Consider the following 16,146-nt stretch of genomic DNA (forward strand, 5'->3'; position numbering starts at 1 on the left):
ATACCCTATGCAACAATTGCTTCTCCTGTCTTGGTCTTTCCTTTCCTCCTTGCCTCAGCTGTGTAATCCCATGGTATGGCGTTTGAGTGGAATGATGTTATGTATGACATTACTACAGAAATGGGTACCCTCGGTGGTAACACAACAACTTCAAAGGGTATAGGTGCCATTGGAACCCTAAACTCAACCTCAATTGGCCCGGCCACCTTCGCAGAAGAAGGTGCTTGAAATTCGAGAGGTATAGACATGTTTACTTCATCGCCCCTGGAGGGCTGGTTCTGCACGACAATTGGGTTAAGTGTGACTGCTGGTTTCTTTGGCTCATCATCCTCAGCAATCAGTCCTATCGATCCCTTGGGGTCCTAGTCATCTTCAATTTTGATCATGTGAATGTCCCCACCTCTGTGATCAAGCAGAGTGTTGTTGCGGACATTAGGAATAGGTTCCTTTACTACGATAACCTTATTGTTGATAAGAGTTTGAATCTTGTCCTTCAACGAGTGGCATTCGTAAATGGTGTGACCTTTCATGCCGGAATGGTACGCACACGTCTTATTAGGGTTGACCCACTGGGAAGGATTTTCTGGATTTATGGCAGGGATAGGGGAAACGTAACCAGCAGCTTTAAGTTTCTCATAAAGTTGGTCAATTGTCTCAGCGATGGTTGTATATTGTCTGGGAGGTCTGCAATCAAAATTTGGTCTGGGTCTAGGGAAATTTTTGTGAGTGGGAAGTGATTGGTAGTGAGAATGTTGGGCATTATAAACTTGGTAAACGGGTGCAGGTTGAAAGCATCTGGGTGAAGTGGGTTGATATGCGGGAGGTGGAGATGATTGGTGAACGGGTGGTGGATTTTGGTAAGAGGGTGCGGGTGCTTGGTAATTCGGGATAGGCTGATATGTAAGTGGAGGTGACGGGTAAAAGCGGTATTTTTGTGGTGATTTGGATCCCTGTGCGACCATCACAGCATTGACATCCTTCTTCTTGGTCATACCACCAGACTGTAAAGCCTTGTTGGTGGCTTACAATGCTTCAAGATTAGTAACCATACATTCTTAATGCCTTCCTCAATTCTTTCTCCTAGCCTGATGATATCGGAGAATTTTTGGCCCTCGATCAACATCAACCTCTCATAATATTGTGGGTCCTGAGCTCGGACGAAGAATTTGTTCATTTGTTCCTCTTCTAAGGCCGGCCTGACCTTAGTAGCCTCTGATCTCCAATGAGTAGCATACTCGCGGAATGTCTCGGTAGGCTTCTTCTTCAGATTCTGGATATAGAATACATCCGGTGCATTCTCTATATTGAATCGGATCCTATCCATGAAATCCAATGCCATACCTACCCAGCTTGTCCATTTCTTGGGGTCCTGACTGATGTACCAGGATAAAACATCCCCCTTCAGGCTTCTCATGAAGACTTTCATACGGATTTTCTCATTCCTTCCGACTCCGACCAGCTTATCATAATATGTCCTTAAATGGACTCTGGGATCTCCCATGCCATCGAACATTTCGAACTTGGGAGGTTTGTATCCCTCCGGAAGTTCAACATTTGGCTAAATGCAGAGGTCCTTATAATTCAGCCCCTCTATGCCTCTGTTTTCTTCCATGCCCTGGACTCGGCTGGTCAACTTCTTGAGTTCTACTGCCAAGTTTCTGATAAGAGTGTCCTTATCATCAGACTCAGGTGCACTTTAGATTGGTTGAGTGTAGTGGGTATGGTATCTACGTAGATGGGAGTGTTGTGGGGGTGGTCATTTGTGGTGTTCAGTGGTTCAGGAATGAGTAGTGGAGTGTGGCATGTGTTGCAGTGTTGAGCATGAGTGGGTTGCATCTGTGGTTGTGGGGTGTTCTGTGGAGGTGCGGGGTTTTGAGCATTTGGAAAGTTGAAATCAGGAGCGGTGAGAGTGAATGATAAATTTACCAAGTTCCGCTCTTGATCCAGTTCTTATTGGAACTTCAACAATTTCTGCTCAAGTTGGGCAGCAGTTTCCTTAGCAACCGGGGTACCCTGAGGAATCTCAATTCTTTCAATTTCCTTTCTGGCGCTTGAATCTCCCATTCTACCTTTGTTCTTGTTCCGCATAGGACTCAGAGGAGGAGGAGGTGGAGGGCCCTTGGATCTCGTACTGTATGATGATGGTGCAAGAATGCACGAACTAACCTTTGGGGAGGGGAATAAAAATAAAGAAAAACAAAAAGTGACAAGTTAGTGCGTGTTATGAGAAGAAAACGTTGCAATATTTAAACACATTGTGCAAGAATATAAATCACGTCCTAATTTGGGTGCATCGTTGTGTCCGAGGTAGGCCTAGAGACAAATTAATTTGGGAGAACTTATAATGCTAAATGCCTCATTTTATTGATAAAAATAAGACGAATCCAAAACGATGCTAAATAACAGAAAATAAAATGTCACTAGTGGCCATTGGCCTTATTACATCATTAAAAGCAAAATAAAGGACTCATAACTACTTGGTCCCAGAAGGACCCTCCCCAGATTCGGTATCTTTATCCCCCTCGAACAGCTTCACCAGCTCGCGCAGTCCTAGCAACAGATAAGCTTGGGCCAAATATCCGCCTACATTCCCTTCAGCGTTTCGACAATCTTCAATCCTCTTGAGGAACTTTCCTTCTAGCTCCACTAGACCCCGCTCCAAATACCCTAGTTGCTTGTTGGCGCTGACAGCCATATCCTTCTATTCTTCGATCGACTTTTGATGGGCTTCTTGTATTTCTCGATGCTCACTTTCACACTCTCGAATTCTCTTGCGCAGTTGATTGTATTTAACCAGTGCTTCAGCTTTCTCGTTGATGATTCTGTATCCGTGAATGAACCCGAACTGACCCATACCATTGTGATTATCTTCCAACCAACCCGAATAGTGTGGCACGCAACCAACGTGATACCTGTCTGGCTCAATAGATTCTTTCCCCAAAACGAGCTTGCAATGCCACATGTGTTGAGCTTGGCATTTGTGAGGGCTATCATCTTCCATGAAATCAGCCCTAAAGTGACTCATTTTGTCGACCCTTGGTATAATTTGCTTTCTTCCCGCCTGCTTCATGGCTCGGAGGGGAACGTAGGGATAAGTTCCTCTTAGACCAATGAGTATGAGAAATGGTGCGTCTCGGGATCGAACAATGAATTCTTTCGTAGGGAACCATTCAACCATCCACTGTACCTGGTCTTCTTTTAGATTCTCGAATAGCTCCACCCATCTTCCAGCGTCCTCTGGCTGAGCGAACATATTAGGCATATAATTCATACGCCTTGGCTGGTGGAAGACAATGTGATCATCCCAGTCTCTGCGTAAGATCTCCTATCGATATTCTCCTTTCTGGAGTTGCTCCATGAGCTAGAGCTGAAGTAATAAATTGCATCCCTCAAAATGACTGGCCTTTCGCTGACAGTTGTCCAGGGCCCGGTATATCTCAGCAACAATCATGGGCACTATACTGAAAGGCTGTCCGCCAATTCCTTCCATCAGAGTCTTGGTTACCATGGCCAGTCTGGTGTGGATCCTAGCCTTCTTCATAGGGAACACTATCATCCCCAGGAAACAAAACATGAATACGAAGACCCTTCTGTGAATATGCCCCAGTGAGGTGAGGGCAAATTCATCTAAGTAGGTGCGATATGACTAACTATGGCCGTACCTCTCGTACAGATAGTCGAATGGGATGTAGGAGTATTTCAAACAGGTTAAGTCTAGGTTCTTCTTCAGTCCCATCATCTTAAGGAAACGCCTACCCTTGCGATTCTCTGGCATAAGCAAACCCGGAGTCCCCCAAGGAATACCAGCTAAGCATCCTATTTCTTCGAGCAAAGGATTCATTTCAAGGTCCCCGAAGCGGAACATAGACCTGTCACTATCCCAGAACAGAGTTGCAGCCTCTATGATTTTGTTGTCAGGCTGGATTTCTAGAAGAGAAGGTAGATTTCCTAAGTATTTTCGGATGAGTGTCTGATCACTAGAGTGGAGATCCTCCCACCAATTTAGCAGCCTTGGATGAATGTTGGTTACCATGCCAAATCTGGGGACTTCGTGCCTCATTTTCTACAAAACAGAGTGTTAGACCCTTACCCCGCCAGACTACTATTTAAACTAATAATTAGCATAAAAGCATTTAGTTCTCCAAATAAATGCACAAAACATGTAGGTGTCCGTTTGGGTTTCAGGGAAACCCGATGGACTTTGGACAAGGCTATCTTAATGAGTCATTATGTGGATAACATAACTGACTCGGCTAGGTTTGACCATGATGCATGCACAGTTAGACAGATTACGGTTTTTATCGAGGTGTTAGACAGGTACCCTTGAGAGGACAACTCAAGAGGGAAAGGTACGGAACCGTCGACTACACCACTGATCGACTGGTTTTACCGCAAATACGCCTTAGCCGAATTTAAAGGGTGATAATTTTGGAAGAGCGCAACCACTCATTATAAGCATTGCTATGGTATTTGTTTGGCACGAGTGGAATATGATGTTGAAGATGCAGTTTACAAGAATGAAACAAATTGACATGTATTTTCACGTTCATAAGATAAATGATTATGCTAATTGCAGTAATTACAACAATATTGCAATAAAGCAGTAAAGGAAAGTAGATGAAGAAAAGAAAAAAAATGAAGAGCCAAGTCAGTTTCGTAGTGAAAGAATAAAAGACAGTAAATAAAGCAATTAACGAGATAGTAAAGTCACAAGCAACATGCAATGGTAAAAGCCTAAAGAAGATCCCAGCAGAGTCGCCATGCTGTCGACGCCCCCTTTTCCTCTAACCGTGGGGTCAGAAATCGGGTATATGACATTGGGAGGACAACTCTATTCCCTTTCGAGAATTGGGTTTAGAAGTTGAAGAGTCACCACCTAATGATTATAGTGCATTAGGACACTTTTAGAAGAGCTTGATTTGGAAAACCAGAGATTAGGGTAAGGGCTAGAAATTATCCCGAGGGGAAGGTGTTAGGAACCCCTCAGGATCCACAAGTGTGGTTCCCGGCCATGCTACAATTGTGACTTTAAGAAGACAAGTGGAAAAAATAAAGCAAAGGGCTTCACATAGTTTTGCAAACAAGTTTAAGAGTTGAAGAAGTAGAGAGTATAGAAAATTAGTTTTAAAAGAAAGCTTAAAGATTAATAAGTAAAGGGAAAAGAGGTCCTAGGTTTGTGATTAATATGGATCACTTCAATGCAATACCCAGCAATCACTCCTCAGAAGAGGGGTTGCACGTGATATTAGCGCATCGGTCATCATATCCATATCTACCCTTCCCACCCCGTTAAGGTGTTAAAGCGTAGAATGGTATCGTTACTTATTGCATGCTATTACCCATCCCAATCCTATCAGTCCCGGAGGCATATGGGACTACTAATCCTAAAGGGGAGGGAGTTGGGGCTTTTGCGGATGTTTCAAAAGGATAAAAATCTTTGCGACAAACAATAACAGATAGCAGTTTAAAGGGAAACGAATAGCAGTTAAGGCTCAAGCCGGCCTCCTCATTCAAAGCAACAGATTATTTAGCATGACTTACAAATACTGGTTTGGTCTGTATTAAACTTAACGTAGGAAGGGTGGATAATTTATCACATATTTTTCAGATAAGAAGTCCGAATTAGGCCTGCATGCTGGTTGTAATTATCAAAACTGATGCAATTATAAAATTTTACCCTAAGGCTTGCCTAGGCGTTAACAGAACCTGTAGGCATGATATCTATTAGTTTCAGAAATAAAGGAGTAAACTGATTGCATAAAAAGAATTGTCAATTACAAGGACATAAGATCTGCACGTGTTAAACATTATTGCTACTGATTTTAGGCTTATAAGCGAGTTGATGATTCAGGTTTAGTTAACAACTCCTATAGACATGCTTTCTAGGTGTTACTAATTTGAGCACTGTTATTGCTTATGCAGGAATCCTATAGGCAGGTTGTCTACATGCAATTGATTAGGTATTTAAATCCTATAATAGGTTTTGCCTAATGACAGATGCAGAATGCAGAAAGTCCTATAGCCATGATGTCTTTATGAAGATGCAGAATTTCAGAAGTATAGTAATTCCCTATGAACATGGTATATATATGAGAATGCAGAGTTTCAGTGATTTATAAAATGCAGAACTTTAGAAAAATAGTAATCCCTATGAACATGGTATCTATATGAGAATGCAGAGTTTCAGTGATTTATAAAATGTAGAACTTTAGAAAAATAGTAATCCCTATGAACATGGTATCTACCCTTTGCATGCATAGTCCTCTACCCTTTTCCACTAGCCGACCCCAAATATTTATTACAAGATTATTACAGACCAGAATGAATAAGAAAAAATATATCAGAAATTAAAGATTCCAACCAAGGATAGCCTAATTCAGACCCCAGGTTTAAAATATGAAATAAACCAACTTCCAAAGATCAGATTCCAAAGCCCTTCTCTTATTTGGGATGTGTCAAAGTTGCAAGGAGCTTCAAGAACTCCAGGCAATGCTTACACCCCAATTATATTGCAGAATTAGATTATAGTGCAGTGTGGAAATGCTAGCTCTTAGATGTCCAAGTTCAGAGGGAACTCAAGGTCCCAAAGCAGGGCTCAAAAGAGAGGGGCAGAACTTAAGATTCTAGGAATAGGTGTAAGTGCACAAGGGGAAAGGGAATCTGAGAGAGACAGGCAAGCTAGTGGTCATGCCCAACAATTGGGATGCTGGCACACCCCTGACCAGCCTGCTAGTCAAGCATTGAGAGCTAGGATCCATTGTGGATCAGGTTATGGCCAAGGCAGTAATTAGGATGCTGTCAGGCCAAGACCTTAACTCAGGCATATAGAAGGGAATAGGGGTAGGGGTTCATAACAGAAGCATGGAAGAAAAATATTTAACACAAATTACTGAACATGAGCAGTAAAGTAAACAAAAGTCTGAAGCTGTAGAGTGAACACATAAGGGTGAGGTAGAAAATTAAATAAAAGACATACCAGTTTCAAAGAAAATAAGTAAGCAAAAGTATCCTTGAAAATCCAAATTGCAGACAACAGGTCCAAAAAAATCTCAGAAGAGAGTAGAGAATTGAAAGAGTATTGAACTCGAAGCAGTATTGTAAGTGTGTAAGAGTATGCAATTCGAAGTGTGTTGTAAAAGTATTGAATTGTCCTTTTTTGTCCAAAGATGCGGAAGGGTAGTACCTTTTATAGTGCAGAGAAGAAAGTAAGAAAGGAAAGAAAATAGTTTGCAATCAACACATAAAGTCTCATTTTGTTAAGGGATTCTGATTTCAAACGGGTAAAAGATAAGTAAGGAAAGAGTCTGATCAAAATCTTTTCAAAGTCGCACAAGAAGGGTAAATACACAGAGACTATTTAAGGCAAAAGTCTAATAGTACACGGTTTGTGCAAATAAGGAAAGGGAATCAATCAAACAACCAGGGAAATTAAATTACAAGCTCAATTCAAATGAACCAAGTCAGGAAAAGGTAAAGGAGGTTCAATCAAAGAGAAATCAGTAACAATCAATCAAACCCCATTAGAGGATTTCAGAATCAATCAATAGTTGGAAAAACCCTTTTTGAAAGAAGACTTTCTCATATATAAAGCACACAAATATCAAACAAAAGGAGTTGTCATGTTGATTAGAAAAGACTATCATAGGAAGAGTTCAGAGTCAAAAGGTTCCAATTCAGTTTATAAACTCAGAATGAGTCTGAGAGTCCAGGGTTCCAAAGTAGAACCCTAGTCCAAAAATAAATCTTGCCAAAACCCAAAGCCTAGGGTTTCCAACTTTAATCAGAAGTAGAGATGAGAAGACAGATAACAGGCTCAGATGTCTCTTTCGGAGACTCATGAGAAACCAACATACATGATAGCAGGTTTGAAGCAGCAAAGTAAAAAGTTGATTTGAGGAGTACAAAGAACATGTTTAAGAAAAGTCGGAACTTAAGCAAGTTCGGGAGAGAAGAAGGGTGATGTAAACTTAAGAAACAGTAGTAATACATGCTTAGAATTCCAACAAAAGTCTAGTAAAACAAACAAAGTTGAAGAACTCAGCAAGAAACACATATAGTATAAGAATATTGGAAAGTATAGCAGACAACATGTAGGAAAACATAACAAACATTAACATGCGAGCCTGATCTAGAGGCACAGTAAAGTACAAAGGTACAGAAAAGTCTCGTATAGTAGAAAGAAATCAGAAGAACAGCACATGCGTGGCAGAAAAGAAAACACACGAGCATAGTATAAACAAACACACATAAAGAAAGAAAAGGAAGAATCAAACAGATGTTTTTGAAAAACCTTTCAGAAACCCTAAATCGAAGGTAAACGATTTTAAAAGGAAAGTCTAGGGAAAACCTTTTAAATGTCAAGTAAAGCATGGATACAACATAGATCTAAGCAAACAAACAAAGAAAGAACCTCGAATAGCTTAGGGTTTCGGAGAAACCCTAGAAATGAGAAAGGCTTGGAAGAAGGTCCGATCTAAGTCGGATGAGGTCAGAAACAGGCTCAGAAGACCAAAAGCCACCGGAGCAAGGTCGGAGATGGCTGGAATCTTCAAATCGGTGAAGGTCTGAGCCTTCAAGGTTTGGCCTCGATTTCTCAGGTATCAGGCGTGTAAGAGCGAGGGAGGTGAGTATAGGTCATCCATGGCCTGAGAGGCCATGGATTCCGGTAAGTCGGAGGTTGAAGATGGGGTGATAGAGGTTAGGGTTTCAGGAACATTCGAGAGCGTTTGAGAGAGGGAGAGCATTCAAGAGCGGTTGACAGAACGAAGTGGGGGGGATTAGGGTAGGGTTAGGTGAATTAAAAAAGGAAATGGGCGATCGTGGCCGTTGATAAAAAGGATCAACGACCTGGATTAAAAGAAACCGGGCGGGTCGAATAAATGGGTAAAGGGGTTGGGTTAAATTGGAATTGGGCCAGTCCAATTTTAATTCAGAATTGGGTCAATTTTTAGGCTAAAATTGAAATGAAATGGGGGCTGTAATTGAAATGAAATGGGGCTAGATGCTAAATAGCCAGTTTTCCCTTTTAATTTATAAAAAATAGTAAAATGAATTTTTTAAAACAAATTAAAAGCACTGAGCTAATTAATAATATATAAACATTAATCTAAAAATACTAGAAATGATTTTATGCTTGCAAAACGCTATTAATCGTAATATAGGCTATAATTGCAATTTTATGCAATTTAGTTTTAAAATATCAAATAGATTTGTAAAAGTATGCAAAAATCACCTTAATTATATTTTGGTGTAAATATGAGAATTAAATAAATTATTCACCAAAATGATAATTTTGGGAATAATTATTGAATTTTGCACTGGTAAAATAGATAATAAATTGGTTTTGAAAGTCTTTAGAAATTTGGGAAAAATACCAAAATACTTGGGCATGCTTATGTATGCACATATATGTTATTTTGAAAGTATTTTGAGTAAAAACAAATACTTAGGGAAACATTGGGTACCAACAGTAGTGCCTCGAAATTTGTTACTTTCTCGCTCTTGATTCCTTCCTCGATCCATTCCCTGAGTTTGATGATGTCAGAGAATTTGTGATTTTTGATGAACATCAATCTCTCATAATATTGTGGATCCTATGCTCTGACGGAGAGTTTATTCGTCTGTTCTTCGCCCAAAGCGGGCCTGACCTTGGTTGCTTCTAATTTCCAACGAGTAGCATACTCACGGAAAATCGCAGTAGGCTCCTTTTTGAGATTCTGAATGTAAAAGACATCAGGTGCATTTTCTGTGTTGAACCGAAACCGGTCCATGAAATCTGACGCCATGCTTATCCAATTTGACCATTTCTTGGGATTCTGGCTGATATACCAAGACAATGCGCCCCCAGTAAGGTTCCTCATAAAGAGCTTCATTCGAATCTTTTCATCTTTTCCAACCTCGACAAGCTTATCACAGTAGGTCCTTAGGTGGACCCTAGGATCACCTGTACTATCGAATATTTCGAACTTGGGAGGTTTGTACCTCTCTAGCAGTTCCACATCGGGCTGTATGCAGAGATCTTTGTAGTTCAAACCTTCTATTCCTCTATCGCCTTCAACACCTTGAATTCGGCTTGTTAGTTTCTTGAGTTCTTCGGCCATGTTCTTAATGAGCAGGTCCTTTTCGGAGGATTTTGGTGCACAGGAGATTGGTTGGGTAGAATGGGGTATAGTTCCGCGTATATGGGGTTGCTCTGATGGATGCTGGGAACTTGGGTATAGTGATGGCCATTGATGGAGTTTTATGGATCAGGAATGAGTGGTGATGTATTTTGGGAAGTGTGGTAAGTGGTAGTTGGTGGGTACAGGATTGGTTGATGATGTTGTTGTGGGAGTTGGTACCGCTAATGGATTGATATTTTGAGGGGGAGTTGCGTATTGATTTGGTATGGTAGGATTTGTGGTTGTTGGTTTTGTGTGTTTTGAGAAGGTGTTGGGTTCTTTGCGTTCTGTTGGTGGATATCAGGGACATTGAGGGTGAGTGACAAGTTTGCCAAATTGTGGACCTGCTCAAGTTCTCCTTGCAGTTCTAGTATCTTTTATTCAAGTCTCAAAACTAGGTCGTTAGGGGCCGGAGTACTACGACCATCGGAAGTCTCTACGTTCTCAATGTTTTCCTTTCAGATTCTACTTAAGTCGTCCATCTTTAATTTCCCCCTGCTTTTTGTGTTGCTTGGAGGAGGAGGAGGTGGAGGGCCTCTAGATCTGGTATGATAGGCTGGCGAGGCCAGAATGGATGAACCAACCTATGTAGATGGGAATAATAATAATAATAAAAATAAACAAAACAAAAGGTGACAAGTTAGTGGGGATTCTAAAATGTTTGCAGTATTTAAACACATATTGCAAAATATAAACTCGTATCCTAATTTGGGAGCCTCGTTGTGCCCGAGGTAGGCCTAGCGACAAATAAATTTGGAGAACTTTAAATGCCAATAAATGCTTCATTTCATAATATAAAAATAGATGAATCCCAAAACGATACTAAGATAATAAAAATAAGTCACTACTGGCACTTAGCCTTATTACATTTGGAAAGTGAGTAAACCTAATCTACTTGGTCTCGGAAGAACCTTCCTCAGGTTGAATGTTCTTGTTGATCAAATCCTCCAGTTCGTGTAGGTTCACCAATAAAAATTCCTTTGCCAAATGTTCTCCTTCATTTCGCTCAGCGTTCTAGCAATCAGTGACTCTCTTCCTCACCTTTCCTTCCAATTCCAACAGGCTGTATTCCAGATATTCCAGCTTTTCGCTGGATTTGGCAGCCCTCTCTTTCCATTCGTTGATTTGGTCATTTGACGGAAGATTCCTCCACCAGTCCAGCAAGAGTGAGGGTGTGCTAACCATACCGAAATTGGGGACCTCGTTCTTCATTTTCTACAAAACAAAAGGGTTAAGACCATACCCCCTTGACTCGACTATTTATACATTTATGATCAACATATCTGCATTTAGTTCTCCAAATTAATGCATAGAACGTGATTGTGTCCGTTGGGATTATGGAAAACCCGATGGACTTTGGATAAGGCTTATCTTAAAGGATCATTATGTAGACAACATAACTGATCCAACTAAGTTTGACCATGATGCATGCACAATTTAAACAGAGTAAGGTTTCTATTGGGGTTTTAGATTGGTACCCTCAAGTGGATAACTTGAGGGGGAAGGCATAGAACCGTCGACTGCACCACTGATCGACTGGTTTTACCACAAATAAGCCTTTCCAAATTTAAGGGTAATAAATAGGAAGAGCGCAACCACTCATTAAAGCGTTGTTGTGGGATTTGATACGCACGAGTGGAATATGATGTAGAGCATGATTTATGCAGCAGTTAATAACATGTATGCAAGTATTTTCACGTAGGGAATAAATACAGCATAAAAATAATTGAAAAGACAGTTACAAGGAAAGGAAAACAAAGAGACAAGTTAGTTTTCAGTGTAATAAAGAAATCATAAATGCTTGAAAAATAGACCGTTAAATTCAAGTAAGGGAGCAGGGTATGGGATAAGCATGCTTGGACTAATTTGTAAAGACAAGTTTGTTATGGTAAGAGCCTAAAAATAAAATCCCCAGCAGAGTCGCAATGCTGTCGCGTCCCCTTTTTCCTCCGCGGGGAGAAGTCCGGGTTTCGACATTCATGGGGGTAATAACTCATTTCCTTTTAGGAATTAGGTATTTGAAGAGTCGCCACCTAACGGATTATGGTGCATTAGGGCACCTAGAGTGATTAACTCTTGAGTTGGTTTGCATTACCAGAGATTAGGGTAAGGGCTCGAGGTAACATCGAAGGGAAGGTGTTAGGCACCCCTCTTGGTCCACAACTGTGGGTCCCGTCCGAACTTATATTTACAAATTAGTCCATATAAATAGTTGAATCAAATACGTTGCAAATAAATCACGTTGGATAGTTCAACTAGTAAGATAAAGGTTGGAACAAGTTGTAAAACACAAAGTTTTGAATAGAGAAAGGATTAGGTAAAGAGGGGTCCAAGGTTGTTTGTCCTATAGGATCACCCAATGCAATTTCCGGTAAATATTCCTCGATGAGGGGATACACGTGACATTAATGCGTAGTCATCATATCCCATGTCTACCCTTCCCATCCCCTTATTGGTCATTCAAAGCAAGTGTTTGGTCACTGATTCCTATTGCGTGCTGCTATCAATCCCTTCTTAATAGTCTCGGAGGGTGTTAGGACTTGTACCTATAGGTGGTTCTAGACATACCCCTAAGGTTTTAAAAGGCGAAAATTCTAAAGTGATAGTCAAAGTATTTAGGACTTTCACATAATGGGAGTAATTAAGAGACTCACAGTTTCCTCCTCAAACAAACATACAAGCAGCACGACTCAAACATAGTTAAGGTCTTTATTGATTAAAGTCCTAAAGCAGGATCTTTAAGTGAATATGCAGAAAAAGACCAAGCTTTTATACCCAGAAGTTATAACCTAGTAGCTGCCTAGGGATTCCCTTATTTAAAAGCTCATTAGAATCAGAAATATTAAACGACGGAAATAACTTCAGGGAAATGCAAGTTTTGAAAAATGCCCTAAGGCTTGCCTATATGCAGTATACTGTGTCTATATTAATACAGAATCAAACATGTTATCGAAACAGACTCCTTTAATACCTATAAGCATGGTATCTAATGATATTAATGCAATTTTGAAAGGACTTGATTCAGAAAATGTCATCGCTTAATAAGACCAACTTTAGAAACAAACTAGGCGTAATAAAATTTATTTATTAGGCTAAATTGAATTTCTAGATAGAATTGCGAGTATAGATACATATAGACATGATATCTAGGCGCATTACTGTTTTTAGCAATGTACATGAAGGCTGATTAAAATTGAATCAGAGTCGAAACTTATAAGCATGATATCTACAGATTTTAGACATGATTGTTTGGAATGTGTAAATAAGGTTTCTAACATGACAAAAATGCAGAACCTTAGGAACATAATTTCTACTTGATGCAAACGCCATTGGAAGTGAAACCTTATAAGCATGATTTCTATTTGATGCAAACGAAATTAGAAGTGAAATCCTATAGGCATGGCTTCTATTATGCAAAAGCAATCAGATTCAAAAGAGCAAAACCTATGAGCATGTTTGCTACTTACACAAGCAGTCAGATTTCAATAACAATGTCCTAAGATTAGTATCTCTACCCATATTACCCCATAAAGTATACATCTACCCTCACTTTTTACTAAATGCCCAAATATCTATTTACAAATTATTACAGGCCAACGAATGCATTACATAAATGAAATAGAAAATCAATAAGCTATTATATAGGGAGCCTACAATTAGACCCAGGTTTCCCAAAGCCTCAAATGGTCTCATAAGCCTCAATTTCATAGACAAATCAGAGTCTAGGTGCATCAAAGTTCCTATGGATCTCAAGGACCCCGACAATGCTTACACCTAGACTTAGCAATCAAGCATTGAACTAGTGCAGTGTAGAAATGCCTGCCTTAGTATGCCAGAGTTCAGAGGGCTCTCAAGAGGATCCCAAGGCAGTACACATACTATACGGGGCAGAACTTATTGACTAAGAGTAAAGTGAAAGTGCAGGACCCAAGTTGAAAAAGGTTTATTAGAGACTGTTTTGGAAAGTCTTTTTTGAAAGCACTTAGTAAAGCAACAGAGATTGCTTGAAAAGAGGTTGGAGTAGTAAACAAGCTTAAACACCTTAGGAAAAGATCACACACAGCTAGTTTTCAGAATTTAACAGTCACACAGGGGTCAAGGGATTTAGGGATACATAACCTTTGGCTGCATAACCCAGCAATGGTCTTAAGACTGGTTTGGACATGCTTAGAGATCGTGGACACTAGCATAATCACAAACAAGTCAAGAAGAATACAAACACATAAAAGGGGTGATAAGCATTTGGGGATTCATAGAGTGGTAAGCACACAAGAAGTGAAAGACAACTGACAAGGCGTGCTTTGAAACCTACATAAGGGAATACATTGATTTAAAGGGAGGAGAGTCATACTAGCATGCTGATAATGTAATTTAACTATAAATTTCACAACAGAACCACAAGTTGAAGCAAGCTAGAAATAAAAGAATCTGAAACAATAAGAGAAGCTTATTGTTGTTAGAGCTTTAAATCAAAACTAGGACATACCAGTGAAGATAGAAGTAAGCAGAAGGAAAGAACCAAAGAGCACATATAATTAGCCTTGGGTTACAACCAGCTAATAGTAGAAAATAGCACAAGAGAGAGAGAGCAAAGATTTTTTTTAGTAAGAGAGGTAGTTTTGAAAACCAAGTGTTCGTGTGTTGTGTTTGTGAAAGACTTAGAGTATTTATAGTTGAAAGTAGGTAGTGAAATAAGGTAAAGATCATAGTAGTATACTAATTTAAGAGCTCAAAATCAATCAATTAGAGAATTAAGGAAGTACTCCCTTAAGTTAAGGGAATCAAATCAAATGGGAATATTCAATATCATATAAGGCAAGGAGAAAAATCAGTGAATGACTAAATAAGGAAGGAGCCAAGGTTCAATAAGCATAGAGTAGTCGATTAGGACTAAATTCATAAAGCCTTAATTAAGGACACAAACAGTAGAAATAAATTTCATAGCAAATATGGTAAGGAAATTAGCCAGCTTAAATAGACGGGGTAAAACCTTTAGGGCTTTAAAAGATTTTTTTTCAATCACCATCAATTAAGGAAATCAGAATCAATCGGGAGTCATGATTCTGCATCGTCAACATATAAATAGAGACGAATGAACAAGTGTAGCAAACAAACAAGGTTAACCATTGTGACAGAAAAAAGAAAGAGATGAACAAACAAAAGGAGCATAGTCATACAGAAGTGACATAAGTAGGCTAAAGGTTCAGTAGAAAACCCATTCGAAGCATGGTAACCGACAGCAACTTTAAAAACATCAAGTGTTCATGCTGACACATAGAACCAAAGCAAAGAAGGTCTTAAAGTTAGGGCTTTTTAACAGAGTCGAGTTAAAAAGTAGTAGGAACATAAGATCAGTCAAAAATAAGCAAGGAAAGAGGTTTAATCATAAAGAAATCGGTTAAAACATGTGTAAAAAGAACTCTGAGAAAACCCTAATTTTTTAAAGGAAGTAAAACGTTAAAAATTGAGGATCTTTCAGATGAAGCTCGAGAATAAGCAAATCATAGAAGGAAACATGCTTAAAGTATTAAAAATAACACAGATCTTAAGAGATTTAGATGAGAGTTAGGGTATCAAAGGAAACCCAAACAGAAATCGAAAGAACCTGTTGTAAACTTCACAAATCGTAACATATATGGTGTGATTTTGCCCAAAATCACACTAGAAAAGCCGTGAACACGAAAAAAAACCCTAGGTCCAAATTGGCATGGCCCAGGACCCTTGAAGGTCTTAGAGATGATGAGCAAGGAAATGAGAGACCCATTGGAGGCTTGGGGTTGAAAGGTAGGTAGGTCACTGGAGATGACCAGAGAAGGAGGCGATTGACGGAGTCTAGGGTTATGTTTGAGAGAGGAGAGAAGATGAGAGCATCTGAAGGCGGCTGGGATTTGGAAATATGTAGGGTTAGGGGGTCGTTTGGAAATTAAAAAGGAAAGGAGGAATGAGGGCCGTTGATCTACGACCAGGATTTAAGATAGCTTAGGTT

The sequence above is a fragment of the Nicotiana sylvestris genome, chromosome 9 (assembly GCF_000393655.2).
Source record: "Nicotiana sylvestris chromosome 9, ASM39365v2, whole genome shotgun sequence".
NCBI lineage: Eukaryota > Viridiplantae > Streptophyta > Magnoliopsida > Solanales > Solanaceae > Nicotiana > Nicotiana sylvestris.